Raw genomic sequence first — 22500 nt, forward strand, 5'->3', positions numbered from 1 at the left:
AGAGAGAGAGAAAATGCTCTAATTGGTAGATTTTCGGAGGGGTGAGAGAGAGAGAGAGAGAGAGAGAGAGAGAGAGAGAGAGAGAGAGAGAGAGAGAGAGAGAGAGAGAGAGAGAGAGAGAGAGAGAGAGAGAGAGAGAGAGAGAGAGAGAGAGAGAGAGAGAGAGAGAGAGAGAGAGAGGCTAATTAGAGAAAGGAAAATTGTAGGGGTAACTAACAAGGTGTAAGTCGAGGAAGAGAAAGGGAGGAGGAAGAGGAGGACATAAGAGAAGGGAAAGAAGAGACAAATAGTGTGGGAGGTCAAGAGGAGGTCAATGAGGCTGCTTGGCCCTGGGGGAAATCATGGGGGGCAGAGTGGGAGAGAAAAAGAGAACAGTGTGTCCGATGAAGCTCCCTCGACGATGGTTAAGAGGCATGGAGAACCTAAGCCCGGTACAATCTTTCTCCTCTCTAATTACCTCACCCAAAGTCACCAGCACCTCACCGTTCTATCGTTTTGAGGTACACTTTATATTCACTCTGATGCCGTTAAGAGACAAAGATCGTAAGCCCGGTTGCTTGTTCTGCTCTCTCGTTACATCATCAAAAGCCTCCAATGCCTCACCTTTCCATCGTTTTGAGATACTCTAAAATCCTGATACTGCTTATGACAATGGGTAGGAGATGCAGAGACTCCACGCCCGGTACACACTTTCCGTTTCTCTTCCCCTATCCACATAATTACATCATCTTATTATATCCATTTTCTTCCCTTATTATATCCTCCACCTCCGTCAACAGTTAGTCAATCCATCGCTTTGAGCTACACTAGAGCCTTTCCTTATGCTTCTTAGAGGCACAACATATCTCAATTCCAGTACACTCTTTCTCTTCTCTTTTTATATCATACCCCTCCGTCAATACCTAACCCTTCCATCGTTTTCAGCAGTAAATGAAAAAAAGATCTTCCCCAGTGCTAGTTAAAGAAACAGACATCCCAAGCTGTTTCTCCCCTCTTTATCACATCAACCACGTTCGTCAACACTTAAACTTTCTATCGCTTTGAGTTACACGAGTCCCTTCCCTGATGATGGTTAAAGGTACAAAAAAGATTCCAAGTCCACTACACCCTTTTTGCTTTCTGATTACATCCTCCACCTCTGTCAACACATAGCTATTCTATCGTTTTGAGCTACATTGAATATCTGTTTATGGCGATGTGGGTAGGCGGTGGTCGAGTGGTTACCGTGCGGGGGTGGTGAGCCCGATGACCTAGCGTGGACTAGGTTTGAGTTCTAAGTTCCCAACCAAAACACGCTGATTTTTCAAGTCATCGCCGAGTGGCAGAAGATCACCCACGTGCTGTCTGGATCTTCAATCAACCCTAACTTCAGCGACTTAGGTCATGAGGAGCACTAGGAGCAGAATGGGCCTAGCAAGAGTTATACATCACGGCAGCCACTATAAATAAAATTAGCAAGCGCCACTAACAGGCTGGGGTCGTCCATAAGGCTCCTCAAGAAAGCCTACCGGCGCTACAGGCAGCGCAAAAAAAAAAAAAAAAAAAAAAAAAAAATCAACCACCTTCATCAGTACCTAACCATTTCATCGTTTCAATCTACACTAGTTCCTTCCCTGATGCTGGTTAGAAATATAGAGATCATAAATTCAGTGCACTCCTTCACACTTAACCTCATCAGTACCTATCCATTCCATCGTTTTGAGCTTCACTAGTCCCTTCCCTGACGCTGGCTAAAGGAACAGAAATTCTCAGCCCACTCCACTCTTTTTCCACCTCCATCACATCACCCACCTCCAGAAACTCCTAGCAATTGCATCGTTTGTAGATACTCTAGCACCTTCCCTGATGTTGGTTAGAGGTACAGCTATCCCCGACACGCTTACCAGTCAGACTACGGTGCAAATAATATGTGATCAACTGAATGTGTAGATATTATTGAAAACTTTAGTCTTATGGTATATTACACGGCTACCTAACAATAACCACCTAAAAAAAATGTGGTAAATGATGAAATACACGTGGATACAGGACTTAAGGATACTCCAAGAGGCCAGGTAGTCTACATACGGCTCTTCCTCCCCTCGCCATTGTGTTAATAATATACACCTGTTCACGAGTACGATATTACCTCGCTCTGTGCCATCACAAAGCCCAGGTGACGCCCGTGCCGTGATGCTGCTCTGCCTGAACACACCTGCATCGGCGCTCCACACACGCCCCGCTCCGTCGATCACAGCAGAGGCTAATTAGGCTGAATAAACACTAATGCCATTGTTTGTCTGAGAGGGAAAAAAGTGTTTGCCGCCTTCATGTATTACAGTTCATTTGTTTCTGTTTGGATGCTTTTAAAAAACATTGAATGCGTTCTGGATTCACTTCAGCTCAATCGTTCTGATTAGTATATGTCCATGTAAATATGATAAAGTTTAATGTCAATACATCCGTCACCTACAGGCCTCCGGGATAAATACGGAACGCTGCTGCTGATAAAATATAGTGACTTGTGATTAATGGATAATGGACGCCTCAGTTTTTTTTTAAGATAAAATAATAATACAATAGACCTTGTAATAGTGTAATAGTGAGTCAAGATAATCACGTCGTAAGGTTATAGTAAAACGTCTCAGCTCTTGCGTTCACAAACTAATACACGTCCACTTTAGCGCTCATGGAGAAGAACTGAAGGAAAAAAAAAAAAAAAACCCGCAGAAATCAGGTAAGTATTGACAGACAAAAAAATCATTAAACGATACTAACGTAGATGGGGTGTGGCAGTCCAGTTTTGTGAAAAGAGACACAACACCAGTAAAAACCCACGGTGGTTTAACAGCAAAAGCAAACATTCATTCCAGAGACAAACTTGTTATACTTGCAAAAGAAAGTGCGAAGCTAGCCCGAAAATAGCAAACTTCATCACGAGGTCGGGGGACGAGCGACAAAACTGAAAAGTTGGGCAAAGAGCAAGTATGTGGAAAATATTGTTGCAAATTATAGAAGCAATCATGTAAGTTTTTCAAATTTATAAACAAAAAGGAGATTAAAGGTGAGATTGATCAATTAAGTGACAGCGCGGGTAACTCAGTAACTGAAAGTCAACACATTCCAAAATTATCATTCATCCTCGGCATTCAATACCAGCAATACCGGTGCTGCCTCCTACACCGGTGACGACAAGAATATTAATGAAAATTCCGTTCATACTTCAACTCATTTTTGAAATGACTACCGATGAGACACATGGAGCGTAGATCGACAAAGCAGCTGACAGAAAAGGTCCATAATTAATTAACAGAGCTGCCTCAGAGTCACTAACAACTCGGATGCTCGAGCAGTGTTGTTTATAATTCACATCAATGACATCAAAGTGAGAACCAATGACTTAATTAATTAATTCTTCCTCACTAACGTTGTTACAGGACAATGGAATAAACTCTAACTTTAAGGACTTTGGTACATGACTCATACATTTCATAACTAAATCGACCATCATTTTATTCACGATACAATTATTTAAATCAAAGAAGCAACGTTCTGGTGACAATTAGAGGTTTCACTGTGGTTTACGAACGGACCTCCTTGTTTGGACTATACGGCCTGCACAGTCATTAAAAAATCTCTCTCTCTCTCTCTCTCTCTCTCTCTCGTTTATATCTTTCACTTATATTCTTTTTCCTCAAACTTAATCTACCTTTGCTTTCATCCTTAATACTCTATAAATCCCTTCTTTTAACCCTCCTCCTTCTCCTCCTCCTCCTCCTCCTCCTCTCTACTCATCCCCCTCACTGCATCTTTCTCCACTCACTCTTTCTTTCTCTTCTCCCCCGTTTACCATGTCCGTCCTTCCTTTCCTCCTCCTTTTCCTCTTACCTGACATAAATACTCAGACGGCGGTTGCAAGGATCATTAGCTGAGAGAGAGAGAGAGAGAGAGAGAGAGAGAGAGAGAGAGAGAGAGAGAGAGAGAGAGAGAGAGAGAGAGAGAGAGAGAGAGAGAGTGAGAGAGAGAGAGAGAGAGAGAGAGAGAGAGAGAGAGAGAGAGAGAGAGAGAGAGAGAGAGAGAGAGAGAGAGAGAGAGAGAGAGAGAGAGAGAGAGAGAGAGAGAGAGAGAAAATCGTCCAAAAAAAGAAAAGAAAAGAATCTGAGAGTAATTGGGAAAGTCAGGTGAGGTGAAGGTGAGGTGAGGCTGGGAAAGAGTGAGATAGTGTGAGGAAGGAAGATAATGACGAGGGGTTGTTAGGGAGGGGGTTCTTTCCTCACTTAGGGCATCGTTTTTTTCGGGTTGTTCTGTGATTTTGCGAAAGTTAGATTGGTTAGGTAGTTCGGAGAATGTTACATCGTTCTTTCCCAATGTTAATCAGCATATATTTTAATGTGATACAAAATTATCGGTTGGGAAGTTGGTTAATCAGTTAATCAGCTTACGTTTCTTTTAAAATACATTTCTTTTTTTTATTTTACAGCAAAGAAAGCAACTCAAAAGCATAATTAGTTAGGGATAATCAGTTAGTTAATCAGTAAGCATGTCATTATTTCATGATGTTAGTTTATTTCCTTTCTAATTAAAAAAAAATTCATTCATTCATTTATGTTTATGTATTCTTCGCTAGTAGTGTTAGTTGTATAATTGGTTAGTTCGTGTGACATTATTTCATCCCATCAGAACGTGGCACCCCAACCCCTGCCACGCTACCCCTGACCCTGCTTTGGCACACCCTGAACCCTCCTGGTGCTACTCGTTGCCTCGGTGACGGCCCCACGTGACCTTTGACCTTTATGTTCATCATAATTCTGGGGACGGCTGGAGGCTCGTTTTATCAGCCACTCCCTCAATCACTCCCACCCACTCACTCACTTCATCATTCACTAATTCACTGCCATACTCACCCACGTTTATTACTCATGAATATCTATGTGTGCGTGTGTGTGCGTGAGGGGGGGATCTATGTGCGTGCGTGTGTGTATGTGTGTGTGTGTGGGGGGGTGGGGAGTGTGCGTGTGCCTGTGTGTAAAATATCTTTGCATGTGTATATGTGCGTGCATGCATGAGTGCGTTTCCTTCCTCTGAATCTGCACCAATAACAAAAAAAATTCTGTGATGACTGAAAAAACAACAACTTTCCTCTTCATTCTGAACGAAAAAATCTGAACGAAAAATATTTCATAAAAAAGATGAAAACGTTAAAGAGAAAACGGAGTGATGAAAAAGAGTCCACACGTTTTCTATTGAAGGGTGGCAAACTGACGGGGCATGGGTGAAGGGAAGGGGAAGGGGGAAGGGGGGAGGGAGGGTACGGGTGATAGAGCATGAGACAGGTGGAGACGGCATGGAAAAAGGTAAAGAGAAGATGCAGATGAAAAGGACAAGGGAGATGGACAAAATATAGTACGAAGCAAGGGAGATGGAATAAGAAAGAAACAGAAAGAGGAGGGAAAGGGACACAGCGAAAAAAGGAGGGCAGGTAAGGGAAAGAAGACAGGTAAGAGTATGGGAACATAGGTGCGGAGGATGAGCAAGAAAGGGTAGGAGGTAAGCGAGAGGGGGCAAGGCAAGAGCAGGATGAGGAGGAAAAGGGAAGACAAAGAAGAAATGAGGGTAGGTAAAGGGAAAGAAGACAAGACAGGGAATAGAAAGAAGGCAATAGTGAGGAGGAGAGAACAGAGCAGAACGGGAATGAAGTAAAAGGGGTTACGTTTGGTGCGCGGTTCATGGTAAAAAGGGGGACAGGTATGGAGGCAGAGAAAGGGAATTTGGACAGCCAGAGGGAAAGGGTGCAGGTGGGAGGTGGAGAGGGTAAGAAGAACATGTGTGAGCAACTGGGGAGGTGAAGAAACGGGGGCAAAGAATGGACGGGCGCAAATATGGACGTGGAGAAAGGGAACATAGGCAGACAGAGAGGAGGTGAAGGAGCTGAGAAAGTTAAGAAGAAGCGAGGGCAGGGTGGAAGGAAGGCGAACGTGTGCAGTTGAGGAAAGGCGCAGGAGGGGAAAAGAGGAAAGGGGGAAGAAGGAGGAAGCAAGAGGAGGGTATGGGGATAAGGGATGGGATAAGACGAAGGAAGAAGGGACATGGAAAGGGAAAGACACGTATAGGGGACGAGGGAAGGGGCAGGAGGGTCAAGGGAAGAGGGGCAAGGGGGCAGGTGACGTCACGTAAAAGGGTGGAGAAAGGAAGGAAGGAGAGACGGCAAAAAGGAGGCGAGAGTGATGATTGATTGCCCGGCGCCGCTTAAAAGGTGAAGGGAAACAGAAACTCGCTCTCCGACGCTCTGATTATGAAAAAAAAGTGAAACAAAAAATCTTCCCTCTATTAAATGATAAAAATGCACCCACCGGCAACACAAGCACAAACAGCGAAAAAATAGTGATGCAATTTAATACGTATATATATTTTCTGCCTATGCGGGGAGGTCCATTTACTGCCTATACCCGGAAGTGTGTTTGTCCCGCGTTTCCCGTCTGTACCTTAGGTTATCAAGGAGCGAAGGGCAGCGAAAGGGACATACATACGCACCTCCTATTGCATGTGGTATTCTCAATGGCCTAATTTCTCTTCTCCCTGTGGTCTTCTAAGCAACTTATTTCTAACCTTCTTTCAGACCTTTTTTTAATTTTTTACAGTACGAGGCTCAAGGGCAAAAAAAGATAAAAATGTCAAAAGTCCGCTAATCACTGCCCCATATAAAAGTGTGTACAGATGAGTGGCCAAAAGAGAGGTCAATTTCCGTGTCCTTAATAACCTAATTTTTCTACAATCGTCCTAGAGTTTGGAATATGATGTATTGGTATCATGAACACATAGCAAAGCATTCAATCGTCTCCACCTTCCTCCGTTTCCTAGGGTTGCTAATGCAGGATATATATATATATATATATAAAAGTTATGATAAATTTTGTCAACGAAATAGAGGAAGAAAGAGAACTGGAAGAGGAAAGGAAAGGACTGGAAATATGAGGAGAAAAGAGAATACGAGAGGAAAGAAGGATAAAAGAAAAAAATACGAAGAAAAGATAGAAGAAAAAGATGAGACGAGAGGAGAGAAAAGGGAGTAAGGGAGAAATAAAGGTTGTAACAGGTTGGATAGAAGAAAAATTTAACGAAACCAGAGTACGACAGAGAAAAGAGAGAAGAAAATGGGTAATGAGAGAACGGGAGCAGACGATGGCAGGCAGAGGAAGAGGAGGAGGAGGAGGAGGAGGAGGAGGAAGAGGAAGAGGAGGAGGAGGAGAACAGTGAGAGAGAGCAAACATTTTCGAGGAGTCAGTCAGTCGTTCACACGCCTTCAGGATACCAAAACTAGCACGCTATAAATTGAAAGTCAGTCAGTCAGTCAGTCAGTCTCTCTCTCTCTCTCTCTCTCTCTCTCTCTCTCTCTCTCTCTCTCTCTCTCTCTCTCTCTCTTTCTTTCTCTTTCTCTTCTCTTTTCTTCTCTCTTCTCTTTTCTTTTCTTTTCTTTTCTTTTCTTTTCTTCTCTCCTTTCCTCTTCTCTCTCCCTCTCCCACTCCCTCTCCCTCTCCCTCTCTCTCTCCCCCCCGGCTTGTGAAAATCTTGACACGGCCCTGAGAACACGCGGGGACAGGCGACTTTCCATTAATTAGAAGACACTAGCCAGGTGGAATGGACGAAGACAGGCGACCTCTATTCGGGTCACGTGTTGGCATCCTCACCTCGCCTCGCCTGTCTTCTCCGCTAACAAAGAACCGAACGAGAACGAAGGCGAGAGGTTGGGAGGTACGAGGAGGCGGATGGGAAGGAGGAGGAGGAGGTGGAGGAGGAGGTGCAAAAGATGAAGAATTGGAAAAGATGTAGCTGGAGGAGGATGTAGAACAGGAATAGGAAGAGAAGGAGGGTGGCGGTGAAAAGATGAGAATGAAAAGGAAGAAGAGAAAGGAGAGGAATGCTGAGGAGAAAGAGGAGAAGGAGGAGGAGGAGGAAAAGATGAAGAATTGAAAAGACGGAGCTGCAGGAAGAGGAAGACTCGGAATAGGAGTGTGATTGTGGCGGTGAAAGGGTGACAATGAAAAGGAGGAGGAAGAGAAAGAAGAGGTACGTTGAGGAGAAAGAGAAGGAGGAAGAGGATGACACGAAGGTAGGAGTTGGAGAAAAATAGAAAATCGGAGAGAAAAATGAAGAATGAAAAATATGGAAAGACGAGAATAGGGAGGGGCAGAAGAGAACCTCAAAAAAAAGGAAAAAGCTGATAAGGAACACAAATGAAAGAGGCGAAGAAAGACCGGATTACGAAAGAGGAACAGCAAGAAAATAATAAGCAAAGATCGAAGAGGAGGAGGAAGGAGGTGGCAGAATGATGAAAAGCGAAGACGGTTTGGAAGAAGGTATACGAAGATGAAAGCCAGAGCAAGGAATTTCGGAGTCGTGTGGATCAACAACAACCAAGAGGAAGAGGAGGAGAAGGAGGCGGAGGAGGAGGGGGAGGAAGACGAGGCACGGACGAGAAAATTAAACTTGTCCGGAGTGAGATTAGTGAGTTCATGGCGCCGGGCTTCCCTGTGTAGGACTGACGGCGAGGGTTGGGAAAAATATGTTGATGCAGAACTATTCTTTCATCTATGCGTAAGGGAGAATTAACGCTTGTGTGGATATGCAAGGAAAGGGAGAAGACATTATAGCTATGACATTCACGTGCTATTTTTTTGTTGAAGTAGATACTGAAATATAACCTAGAACAGATAAAATGTGCTAGTACACAGATTATCGTAAAGTTTCACATCTATAAAATGAGTTACTTAAAATTACATAAAAGAAACCCCGAGTGTTGATTATTTGGAATCATTTTAACGTTTTCGTCACTTATATTTCTTCATTTCGTGTTTAAAGTAGCACAACTGGACCTACAATTTGGGTAAATAAACTACATATCTAATTACCAAACTAATTAGCTATCCAACTATCTGTGTGTGTGTGTGTGTGTGTGTGTGTGTGTGTGTGTGTGTGTGTGTGTGTGTGTGTGTGTGTGTGTACGCGCCCCTCTCTGTGCTGTGCTCCGCCAGTAACAGGAGTCAGGGGCCCAGAGTAAAACGCTTGGAGTGCTCGCCTACCCTTGTAACGCAACGCCCCGAGTCAGCCTCAAGACACGGGAGAGCAGGAGGCAATACAGGCGGTAAGCATCCTCGGCCCTGGCATGCAAGGTGAAGGGATGTTGAAGGTGGCTGTTGCGGGGGAAGGAGAGAGGAAGAGGCGAGGTTAGAAAATAGAATGGGGAGTGCAAAGAAAAGACTGTGTGGTTGTTGCTTATGTTAGGTGATACAGATATACAATGATGATAGGAGTGTGGCCTCAAGCGTCGTAAGAAAAACAAAACTAACTCCCATTTAGTTTACTCCCGGTAGCCTGCAACTAAGACCTTAACAAACAGGCGACGCAAAGAGGTGTCCTGCTAACCTTTACAACTTTATCAACAGCAATTTTATGTCACTGGTCTGGAATTGTTTGATGATTCAGTTTACATAGGAACAATTACTTCCCCTCTAAATCTTGGTGACAGACTTAAGGACAGACAATGGTGGGTGAGTTTTTTTTTTGTGGGGGGGTAGGGGAGAGTACGATAAGAAAAACCCAAGGTGAGGTCATGGAAAGATGTAAAGTCACGGAAAAAATGTTATGATAAAGTCAGTTTTCGGTGGGAAAATTCGACACAGGGAAAAAAATCATAGTTCATATCAGCGCCACGAAGAATTAAAGTAATAAATCAGATGATATATATTTTTAATGAAAATTTATGACTACTCCATTACAGCAAATGTTGTATAATTTATGATGGCGCGCGCACACACACACTAAAAAAGTAAAAGGCGTGGGCGTGATGAGAGAGGATCATGTGAGCTGAGTGATGCAGCGGCTGTGGCAACCAACAAATGTAGCAGAGGGCCGGAAAGACATTGTTTGCTAGGCAGTTTCCCTTTTTTTTTTCTAGAAGCCGCATGAGGAGAAAGAAGAGGAGTAAATGTAGAGGTGGGCGGGGCTCAGGAACGAGTGGGCGTGGTGAGGGTAAGATTAGGAGTCGCCTCACGCCAAGCACCTGGTCAGAGCTTTTACCAGATTAGTCGACTTGTGGTCACTGTAATCTTATATGAACTATTTTAATCACTCAGCTTTAAGCTTGATGCGGTCCGTCATACAAATAACTAATGTTCAGTTTCATAATACTATATAGCAACTTTTTATTTACTTTATCAGCAGTTTTGAACATTCCAAAATACAGATTTGGCGTGTCAGTTTAACCATATAAAAACGACGCAACGATTAACCTTTTTTCGCAGAATATGGAAACAAAATGGTCTGAAGCTTAATAATTTTGAAGTGGCTGTACATTCACATTTATTTCTGTGTGTGTGGGGAGGGAGATCTAAGTGGCAATTTTACGCCTAGATATTTTGAAGTATGGGGATCTCTTCTGGAGGTAGTAACTTTATTGTACATTTTTTCAATATTTGTGGTGGTGATGGTTGTTGTGGTGGCAGCGGTAAACGGCGGAAGATGGCAAAAAGCAAAAACCAAGAAGGGAGGACATGGGGAAAGGTGAAAAAACGAAAAGGAAACGAAAGAAGGGCAAAAAAAAAAAAAAACATGAAAAGGTTGCGGTGGAAAATCGGAAAAAGGAAGAAAAAGAGCAAAACAGAGATAATGACAATGATGGCGGTGGCGGCGATAGCGGCAGGAGTGACCGGGGAACAAAAAACACAGCCTGCCAGGACACCCAATTAGCGTTACCGTCCTTCTGGCTCAACTAACTCACCCCAACACGCGACGGCCACCGCGCTAAACTATGGGATTACACAGCATACATAACATAGAACCCAGACGTAATTACACAACAGAGAGCGGAGAGACACACACAGAAAGAAGACACACACACACAAGCTCTGAATTTAACTGTTTGGTGAGAGTTAGCAGCGGCGAGGAATCACACACCGCGACGCAAAAGACGACCACGCAACGTCCAGAGTCCAGGTGAGTGCCGCGTGGGAGGAGGAGGAGGAGGAGGAGGAGGAGGAGGAGGTGTGTGAGTGCGGGGGAGGAGGAGGAGGGAAGGAGGCCAAGGATAGTGCATGTGGGAGGAGGAAAGAGAAGTGGAGGCGAAGAAGATGAAATAAGATGTGAGTTGAAGGAGGAGAAAATAGTGGAGTAAATTATATGAAGGTGGAAGATATTACACCCGAAGAAGTTAGCGCTTGAAGCATTGCGTGGGGAGGATGTATTAGAAGAGGTGAAGGACGGTGTGTGTAGGAAGGTGTAGAAGGAAATGAAGGTAGATGCAGAAAGGAGGCGAACGCGCAAAAGCCGAAGAGAAATTGAAAGGACAGCAAAGAAGAGGGCGTGTATATAAACAAAAAACATGGGAGAGGCAAGTTGGGAGGGAGACGGTGAGGGTGATGAAGATGGAGAAAAGGGCGTAAGAAGAGTTCATATTTAATGCGACACGGATGGTGGAAGGAGAGCAAGGAAAAGGTTATAGAGAAGGTCACTTGAAGGTGGAGAGTTGAGAAAAATATGGGCTACTTTAATGGTAATAATCCACGTTGAGGAAAGGTCACAGAAAGGGGACATATAGGAAACGAAGGAAGAATATAAAAAGTAATAGTGTAGCGGGAAGGACCGTGGAGGAAAGGTAAATGAAAATGACTGCAAATAAAGCCTTTCATCTGTATCCCTAGCCTTAGAAAAAAGATGCATTGGTTGAGGTTGAAGGAAGGACAAGCAGAAGGGTTGAAGCTAGACGGGCAAGGATGCACGTGAAAGGAAGGGGAGCAGGGAAAGTGACTGCAAATAAAGCCCTTGATCTGTACATTTAACCTCTAAAAAAATGCAGTGGTTGAAGTTAAGGGAAAGACAAGCAGAAGGGTTGAAGCTAGAAGGGCAAGGATGTACATGAAAGGAAGGGGAGCAGGGAAAGTGACCGCAAATAAAGCCCTTGATCTGTACACTAAACCTCTAAAAAAAAATGCAGTGGTTGAAGTTAAGGGAAAGACAAGCAGAAGGGTTGAAGCTAGAAGGGCAAGGATGTACGTGAAAGGAAGGGGAGCAGGGAAAGTGACTGCAAATAAAGCCCTTGATCTGTACACTAAACCTCTAAAAAAATGCAGTGGTTGAAGTTAAGGGAAAGACAAGCAGAAGGGTTGAAGCTAGAAGGGCAAGGATGTACATGAAAGGAAGGGGAGCAGGGAAAGTGACTGCAAATAAAGCCTTTGATCTGTATTATAAACCTTAAATAAAGATGCAATGGTTAAAGTTAAGGGAAAGACAAGCGAAAAGGTATAGCTGAAGGCAAGTATATAAGTGACAAGAAAAGGGAGTATAACATAGGAAAGATGAGTTGGTGGTGAGTCCCTTAACGTTGTACTTATGCTCTGAAAACGAGGACGCTACGGTATAACTGAGACTGTACTTACCTTCTGCAGGATGACGGGGGAACCATGAGCTCAATCCAGTCAAGAGCTTCCTCCTCTCCTCCTCCTCCTCCTCCTCGTTAAAGTTTCATCAATCTCTCTTCTTTTCGTTCTAATTCCCTTGAAGGAAAAAAAGAAACCAAATATCAGAATAAAACTAAATAAAACACTCACATACTCATACATACTCACACTCACACACACACACACACACACACACACACACAGTCGCCCGGAGGAAGCCAGCCAGCCGCCTCGAGACAGTTTTTGCGCACATTAGCCCCTGCAGCAACGGGCGAGTCTTGGATTCCTTACCAAATACACTTTTTCGATATCTTCGGTTCCGCCCAACACCTCTAAACTTTTGCCAACCCTGTCTTTTCCCCTTCTCCCCTAAGCTCTCCCTTCTTCACCCCTTTCAGCTCCCACATGTTCCTCCCCTTTCACTCCCATTCATACCCCTTCTTTTCAATGTTCTCTTCCTTCCATTCCCAATACCTCTTCCCCATCAACCGTTTCCCTTCACAATAATTACCATCCTTTCCTCTCCTTCCTCCTCACTTCCTTTCCTTCCCAGTGCCCTCTTTCTTCCCTTTCCTCTCTCTTCCACTCATCTACCCTTTCATTTCTCAATAATTGCAGTCCTTTCCTAACTCTCCTTCCTCAACCTTTCTTCCAAATGCTTCTTTTCCTTTCCTTTCCTCAGCTTCACTCTCTACACGCCTTTTCCTTCCGTTCCCTTTACCTCCTCCATTTCTCACTCCTTACTGTTAACCCCTCTTCACCTTCCATGCTGCTCTACTTCTTCCCTCTCTTTCTCTTTAAACACTCTTCACATCTTCGTCCCAATATAACCCTCCCTAAAAGACCCTTCTCCCAATCTTTACATCTCTACCCCTGTCCTTTAATTGCCTCCAAACTCTTCTCAACTCCGCCAGTCCTCTTCTCCCTTCTCGTCCTCCACCCCTACCCTTTCTCCATAAGTCTCCCCCCCTGCAGCACAGGCAAAAACGGAGATATCGGGACCAAATAGGCAGCGTCGGCGGAAAACTGAGGCGGAGGGAGGGAGAGGAGTGAGCACAGGAAAGGACGGAATAATAGAAAATGTATATCTGTAGGAAGGAAACAAGTGCTTTAGGGCGGAATACTTTACGGAAGGAAGGCAAGAGCGGGAGGGTATTGGAGCCGTGTGTGTATGCGCTCCGGAACCCCGTTTGTATGCCGGGAAAGGAAATCGGGAGGCAAGAAAAAGAGGAATAGTGGAAAACGAGACAGAGGACGGTAAAGAGAAAGCGTAAACTATGATACACGTTACGAGAGAGGGAAAAATGGGGTTCTCTCTCTCTCTCTCTCTCTCTCTCTCTCTCTCTCTCTCTCTCTCTCTCTCTCTCTCTCTCTCTCTCTCTCTCTCTCTCTCTCTCTCTCTCTCATGTGGACAAACACTAGGAAATAAGCAAAATAAGCATATATATATATATGTGTGTGTGTGTGTGTGTGTGTGTGTGTGTGTGTGTGTGTGTGTGTGTGTGTGAGTGTGTGTACTTCCATCTGAATAAAAATGTTTTGTAAGCGTCTACGTAAGCCTCTCCACACCTGTACACACACACACACACACACACACACACACACACACACACACACACACACACACACACATGGGACCTTAAGAACCTTAGCACACCCAACTAAGCTTTGCCAGAATACTACTACGGCCACTTTCCCTTCCTTTACCTTCTCCCTTGTCGTTCGTTCAGTTTTCACCTCCACCTTTCTTTTCATTACTCTTATTATTCTTTTTCTCTCCTCTTCCTTCTATTCCTTTGACACCTACCTTTATTTTTTTATTTTTCTCTCAATATTTTCCTCTCCTTTACCTTCTCCCTTACCGCCTGTTCAGTTCTCACCTCCACCTTCCTTTTCCTTCCAATATCCACCAGTCCCGTTACTAATCCTTCCCCTATCCACCAGTCCTATTACCAATCCTTCCCCTCTCCACCAGTCCCGATCACAACCCGTCCCCTATCCACCAGTCCCGTTACCAACCCTTCCCCTATCCACCAGTCCCATTACCAATCCTCCCCCTATCCACCAGTCCCATTACCAACCCTTTCCCTATCCACCAGTCCCGTTACCAACCCTTCCCCTATCCACCAGTCCCGTTACCAACCCTTTCCCTATCCACCAGTCCCGTTACCAACCCTTCCCCTATCCACCAGTCCCATTACCAATCCTTCCCCTATCAACCCGTCCCATTACCAATCCTTTCCCTATCCACCAGTCCCGTTACCAATCCTTCCCCTATCCACCAGTCCCATTACCAATCCTTCCCCTATCCACCAGTCCCATTACTAATCCTTCCCCAATCCATCAGTCCTATTACCATCCCTTCCCCTATCCACAAGTCCCATTACCAACCCGTTCCCTATCCACCAGTCCCATTACCAACCCGTTCCCTATCCACCAGTCCCATTACCAATCCTTCCCTTATCCACCAGTCATATTACCAATCCTTCCCCTATCCACCAGTCATATTACCAATCCTTCCCCTATCCACAAGTCCCATTACCAACCCTTCCCTTATCAACCAGTCCCATTACCAACCCTTCCCTAATCAACCAGTCCCATTACCAACCCTACTAACCTACCCACCTACCTACCTCCCTCCTACCTACCTTTCTCCTCCCTCTTACTTACCCATATGTCTCCGTTAACCTTCATATGTTTTTTCCGGGTTTTCTTTTCATCCTTGTGCTCATTTGACCTTTATAAGCTCCCTTTGATCCTTTTAAATCACTCCCCCCTTTTTCCTCCTTTTCTAAATTACAACTGCAGCTCCCTTTTCCCTAATTATTTACCTGTCTCCCTGCCGTGTATAGTTTACCTTACCTAACTACTATGCCTCTCAGTTCAAGAAGTGGAATTACGCGTGAGGGGGGATGGAGGAAGGAGAGGAAGGAAGGAGGGGAGAGAACAGGGTGGATGGGGAGGAGAAGAGAGAAAAGGAATGTGATTATAGTGAAAAAGAGAGGGGAAAAGGACAGCGAGAGAAAGAAAAAGAAAGCGAAAGAAAGAAAGGAAAGCGGACCTAAGGAAGAAAAGAGAGAGAGAGAGAGAGAGAGAGAGAGAGAGAGAGAGAGAGAGAGAGACTATACGTTCTAATAATACTTTTTGTCCTAGCCATTTCCAGGACCCACCCTCATATTTGTTGGTTTTTCCTGAATTTCACTATATTGGTTCTATTCAAAACAACATTTAGCTTTTCAATATCCGTCAATAACAGCAGTTCTCAACTGGTGGTCCATGGACCACTGGTGGTCCATGGTGACTTTTTGGGTGGTCCACAGGATGTCCACTGTATTTGGTAATAAACTGGAAAATGAATGTACTTAATTTTATATTATGTTGAAAGTTCAGTGCGAACGATTTAATCAAGATAAATAATTAACCATTCATTTTATTATATTATTAAAATTTAAGAAATGTATTGGCAACCTTTAAGTTGTAGCTGCTAAGCAGCACTTCGAGTCACTTTCAGTTTCTAAATTTAATCTATTATAAAACGAATATCCATGATTTCCTGTACGAGAAGTAACGAGCCATCTCGTTGATTCCTTTCAGCTGCCGCGCGGCTACATATTACACTGCCGTAAAGTGCTGTAGCGAGTAGTCACCGAGCTGCTGAGCTGATTGGTTGTATTATTCGTCCTGTGTCCTAACACTGAAGAGCTTGTCAGTGAGAAAAGAATCCAAAAGTCTGGTTGCAAGGAAAATAATTCATCAAATTTGGAAGGATAGTGTTGATTACTTGTATACTCCTCCATAATTTAAAAATTCTGTTTGTTATAAATAAATTTCACGTCAAAATGATAGATACTTATGCATAAATTTCCAGGAAATTATGTTTTGTAAAAAATATATTTCAGGTATTATTTTATATAATTCCTTGAAATTGTTTTGAAGAAATAAATTTCAAACTAAAAACATGGTCCACGACATATCTTTTATTGGGTTGGTGGTCCGTGACCTGAAACGAGTTGAGAACCACTGGCCTATAACGAGTATTTTTTTTTTTTATGCAGAATGACCACTTCCAATACTTCATACTTTAATTTTTTTTTATTTTTTTATTTTCCTTCCTTGCCTTCTCTATCATTTATATTATTTGCTCATTTCTTTCCTTTTCTACCTTCTCAATCAATTTCTTTTCTCATTTATTATCTTCTCTTGTCTTCTCTTCCTTCTTCTTTCCTTTCCTTCTCCTTTCCTCTCTTCCCTTCGTTTCTGTTTCAATATTCCCTTATTCACTTTTTTTCCATTTTTTTCACTTGCATTTTTCCCTCTCCTTTTTCTTTTATTTGTTTTATCTTGTTTTGTCTTTTTACTCTCCTCACTTCTCTCCTGTTATGGTCTCATCTATTCCCTTCCATTTCTTTCCCTTCCAATTCCTGTCCTCTTATACAACTTCCAACGCCCCAGTGTCATAGCCTTCCGCAGAAACATGTATACCAAACCTCTAACACCAATGAACAGTCCAAGGTTGTAGTGACCTTCGTGACCTTCTCTTACTGTTGGCCGCTTCTCGACTCATCCCGGAGCGGCGGAGGGACAACAGGCCTGACCTGGATGGCCGCCAAGCGCAAGTCAGGCAGGCAGGCAAGCAGGCAAGCAGGCAAGCAGGCAGGCAGGCAGGCGGGCGGATCAGGCCCAATCAGCACACGGGTCACCTCGCCAAGACATTGCCCTACATTACTTGGTTCGCGAAACATTTGTAAGTATTCCCCCTGCCTCGAGTCATGATCCTACACATGGGTTGGTCAACATTCGTATATTACTTAAAATACATTCTACCTTTCGTGCTTTCAATATTCTTAGAGTATATACATTCTAACATTTGCTTTACATTCGTTCGAAACGGTTGCATAATTTACATATCCTGACTTTTCTCTAATATATTCGAATCGCAGAGGAAAGTGAGTGGGGCGAGTTGGTCTAGTGGCTTAAAGCGTCAAGCCATGGAAATTATGAGCCAGGCCAAGGCGGTTCGAATCCCAGCCCCCCCGCGTAACGTCAGGAAAGGCATCCGGTCTTAAACCCAGAGCAACGATCCAAAAAGCGAGACCAAATATATACATGAGCAAACCACACTGTGCAGACCAAGAAGAAATGAAAGCAGAGCAAGGTGATCCTAAAATACTTGGATCGTGCAATATTCGTAAAACAATATTCAAACCGAAGTGATCCTCTGTACATTTAATAGCAATTTTAATTCCTGTAATCCCTATATTCAGTTTAGACACAGGATTTGTTCTGTGGCGAGGTGAATGGCTGAAATTTCAAGGCAAAATAATAACATATCATCGCTAAACTCGTTAATGGAATAGAGATAACAAATTGCACTTCATAACACACGGCAATGTAGAAACTAAACAAAACAAAAGAAACAGAAAACAAGTAGAGGAAGTGTATAGCTTATATATTTGACATCGTCAGACTTTGAAATGGAAAAAAAAAAAACTCAAAATATCAACCACAATACAAACTAAAAAAAAAAAAAAAAAAAAAAAAAAAATTACAAATCCTCATCGTAAACTAACGCACAATTCAACGTAAAATAAAGGCGCGCTACATACACGACAACTTTAAACTTGACACGAAACATTACTCAACCGAAATATTATATACACCTTCAATGCCAAAAAAGAGAAAAAAAAAAAAAAACATTCACCAAAATAACACTTCTTGAGCCTGCGCACACGGACCTCTACCTATTGTTTTCCTCTCTTTCTCTTTAATTAAACCCTTTTCCCAACTTCATCCCAATACTGTCCCTCCCCCAAAATACACACCCTCTTTCCCAGTATTCCTTCTCCCCATCCTTCACCTCCATCCCTTTCATTCTTCCACTTCCCTTCAACGTTCATCCCCTTCTCATTCCATTCTTACCCTCCCCATGTTCTTCTTCCTCCCTCACCTCCTTCTCATTCCAGTACTATCCTCCTCATATTCCTCTTCCTCCACCACCTCCGCTCTCCCCACCAAATACTCGTAGCACAAGCGAAATCATCAACATCATCATCAACAACAAAAACAACAGGTAGATAGGAGGTTTAGTATTATACCTCTAGATCTGGTGAAAGGAAAATTTGACCTGGTGGTGTGAGGTGTTATGGCCTTAATACATGCGGGGAAATCTTCGTTGATTAATCCTCGTATCCCGCTGGCTTTGTGTCCGCCTCGGCGAGTTGGCGGGGGGAAAAAAATAAGCTTCTATGCGATTGTAGCACTCAGAGCTCTCACGCGTTGAATAGTAGTTTTTATGAGCGAGAAACAGATAGATTAATAGATAGATAGATAAATGGATGGATGGATGCTTAAATGGATGGATGGATGGATGGACAGATAGAGAAGAGAAAAAAAGAAAGGAAGAAACAAATGAAAGAAAGTGACAAGGAATGAAAAATAGAGAAAATGAAAAAAAGAAAAGAAGAAAGAAATGTTAAAGAATGAGTGAATAAGAGAGAGAGAGAGAGATAGAGAGAGAGGCAAACAAAGAGAGAAAGGAGAGAGAGAGAGAGATAAAGAGAGAGAGAGATAAAGAGAGAGAGAGAGAGAGAGAGAGAGAGAGAGAGAGAGAGAGAGAGAGAGAGAGAGAGAGAGAGAGAGAGAGAAGAGAGAGAGACTTATGGATCAAACAAAAATAAACTTAAAAGTAAAAAAAAAAAAAAAAAAAAAAAAAAAAATAAAGGAAAGAGAGAAGAAGTAAAATCTGAGGAGAGAAAATTGATATGAGAAGGAAAGAAGGAAGGAAGGAAGAGGAAAGGAAAATAAAGGAATGGAAAGGAATAGGAATGGGAAGGACACGAATATAAGGAGAAAGGAAACGAAACAAAAAGGAAGGAGAGGAAGTAGGTGAAATGGAAAGAAGGTAAAAGGAAGGAGGATGAAAAAGGAGGGAAGGGAAAGGGTACGTAAGAGAGGAAGGAAAAAGAGGCAAAGAACAAAAAGGGAAAGGGGAGGAAAAGAGAAAAGTAGAGGAAAGGGTTATAAAAAAGACATGCAAGGAAAAGAAAGTAAAGCAAAATTGAAGGCAAAAGAAATGTACGAGGATTTGATAGTAGAGGGAAAAAATAAAAGAAAGAAAGAGGGAGATGAAGGAAATAAAGAAAAAAGAAAGTAGAGACGACATGGAAATAATAAAAAAAATAACGGAAAGAAAATGTAAACAACAAAAAATAATAAGTAATCAAACACACACACACACACACACACACACACACACACACACACACACACACACACACACACACCAAGAGATAAAGAAAGACCAAAACACCAGGAACAAAAGAGAGGAAATTAACTCTAAAAAAGAAAAAGGAAAAAAAAGAATAAAAAGGAATTAACTTCACAAATCTTGATAATTATTTTCCACTCCCATTACAAGATTTTCCCTTCTCACGCACACGCACACACGCACACACACAAAAAATTATCTCCCCTGCCCTTTCCCTTCTTCCCCCCTTACATATCCTTGCCATCCTTTCCCTTTCCTTAACCTCCATTCGTTTCACTTCCTTCCCGTCTCTATTATTGTTTTATTTTCGCTTTCCTTCCCTTATCTATCTCCTCAGTCAGTTTCTTATCTCATTTATTATTTTCTCTTCTTTTTCCTACTCTTCTTCCCTCTCTTTCCATTCATTCCATTCCTTTATTCCCCTACATCCACTTTTTTTAATGGCTTCTTTCCCCTCTCCGTTTTTCTTTCATATTTTTGTTATTTTGTTTTGTCTTTTCTCTCATTCTCTCTTCTCTTCTATTATTATGTCTTCCTTTCCTTTCCCTTTATTCCCTCACACTCACATTTTTTTCTCTCCCTTTTTCTTCGTGATTCTTTTTTTTGTCTTTTACTCTCCTCTCTTCTTTCTCTCCAGTTATCGTCTCTTCCTTTCTCTTCCATTCCTTTCCTCTCCAATCCCTGACCTTCCTTCCCTCTCCTCCCTTCCTTCCTCACGACTCCTCCACCTAATAATACTGCACCAACATTCCACTAGACATTCATTCCACATTCCTATTTGCTTTCTTCCGTCATTCTTCTAAATTCCCTTCTGCGATGCTTCACTTCAAATTTTGTCTAGCTCATATGTATATTTTGATTCTCTCTCTCTCTCTCTCTCTCTCTCTCTCTCTCTCTCTCTCTCTCTCTCTCTTTTATCATTATTGTTTCTCTTTCTCTTTCTATCCTGTTCTCTTTCTTTCCATTTATCTTTCCCTTTTTTCACCTTATTTTTCTTTCTCCATCACATTTTCTCTTCTCATTATCTTATTTTCTTTCCCTTTATCTCATTTTCTTTCACTTTATTTCCTTTTCTCTTTCTTTATTACCTTTTCATCTCTCTCTCTCTCTCTCTCTCTCTCTCTCTCTCTCTCTCTCTCTCTCTCTCTCTCTCTCTCTCTCTCTCTCTCTCTCTCTCTCTCTCTCTCTCTCTCTCTCTCTCTCTCTCTCTCTCTCCTCCTCCACCTCCTCCTCCTCCTCCTCCTCCTCCTCCTCCTCTTTCTTCCTTTCATTCTCTGTTCCCACGTTATCTCTTTCAATCTTCTTTTCTTAATTCCACTTTTCGCCGAACTTTTCATTGCGTCTTTGTTTCCCAATAATGACCAACTTTCTCGTTTAGCCAGATTCAATTATTTTCTTGTGTTCTTCCTGGAATACTACGAGGTGATACTGCCTCTTGTTGTCTGTCTGTTTGTTTTGAGCTGGGTCGCTGTGTTGGTAGGTTGGTTGGTCCGTGGGTGTGTGTAAGTTAGGTGTGTGCGTGTGCGTGTGTGTGCGTGTGTGTGTGTGTGTGTCTGTGTGTGTGTGTTTCCTTGGCCGGAGTTTCGTTTATGTTTGTCCGTTTGCCTGTCTGTTTGCCTCTCTGTCTGTTCCTTTGTCCATCAGTCATTGTAAGTTCTGAGACAGTCTTCCTTTGTGTGTATTTCCATCTTAACATAATGATTTGAACGCTTTCATGAGGTAAGTATCAACACATTCTTTCAACATTCTCCGACCGTCTTTTTGGGAAGTCCTCCTGAGCTCTGTATGTTGGTGGATACGTGTTTTCTTCCTGTTTTACCCTTTTGCTGTTGTACTCTCTCTCTCTCTCTCTCTCTCTCTCTCTCTCTCTCTCTCTCTCTCTCTCTCTCTCTCTCTCTCTCTCTCTCTCTCTCTCTCTCTCTCTCTCTCTCTCTCTCTCTCTCTCTCTCTCTCTCTCTCTCTCTCTCTCTCTCTCTCTCTTCCCTCTGGCGATGTTTGACTTCAAAAAGAAATATGCAAATACCGATAAGTTAGGGAAGGTGCCTGAGTGTGCAAGGTGGGAGGTCTCTCTCTCTCTCTCTCTCTCTCTCTCTCTCTCTCTCTCTCTCTCTCTCTCTCTCGCTTCTTTATATAAGGTCGGAGCGAGAGAGAGAAAGGGAATTTACTTTTTGCCCTTGGGAGCGAGAGAAAGGCTAAACGATTTTTATCTTCAGACCGGACGTGAGGACTCTCTTTATTTCCCTCTTTCTTTCACTCACTCACACTCTCCCCCCTCCCCCCCTCCCCCTCTATCCCTCTCAGCGTCTCGGAAAGGTGAGGCACACATAAAACAATAAATTACGGAGCGAGGAGCGACGTACGGCTACAGCTCATGCAATTCCGACTAACGTGCATATTTTTACCACTAATCTCGGAGTGGAAGGAGGGAAAGAAGGAAGAAGGGAGGCCTCATTTGCATCTCCCCACCATTAAGCGTCTTTCTCCCTCTTATTTGCGCTTCCACCTGTCTTATAAATTACCCCGAAATTCACCTCCAGCCTCCTCCTCCTCTCTCTCGCGCGCTGGTATTGAGTTGTTTCCGCCCGGGAGTCATCATCTCGCCCCGGGAAGGTAAATAACACAGATGGGATGACGGAGCGGCAAGATGCGCCTCGCCTTTTGATCCCCTCTTAGTGCCAGGCGCCGTGGAAAACAGGAAAGGTGCGCGCGGAGGTTAATGCTATGAAGGATCGCTGTCGATAGTTCTCCCTGTTTTTCAAGCTAATGGATGTGCTACACGGAGAAAGTGGTGTGTGTGCGGGTGGG

The sequence above is a fragment of the Eriocheir sinensis genome, chromosome 46, assembly GCF_024679095.1.
Source record: "Eriocheir sinensis breed Jianghai 21 chromosome 46, ASM2467909v1, whole genome shotgun sequence".
Taxonomy (NCBI): domain Eukaryota; kingdom Metazoa; phylum Arthropoda; class Malacostraca; order Decapoda; family Varunidae; genus Eriocheir; species Eriocheir sinensis.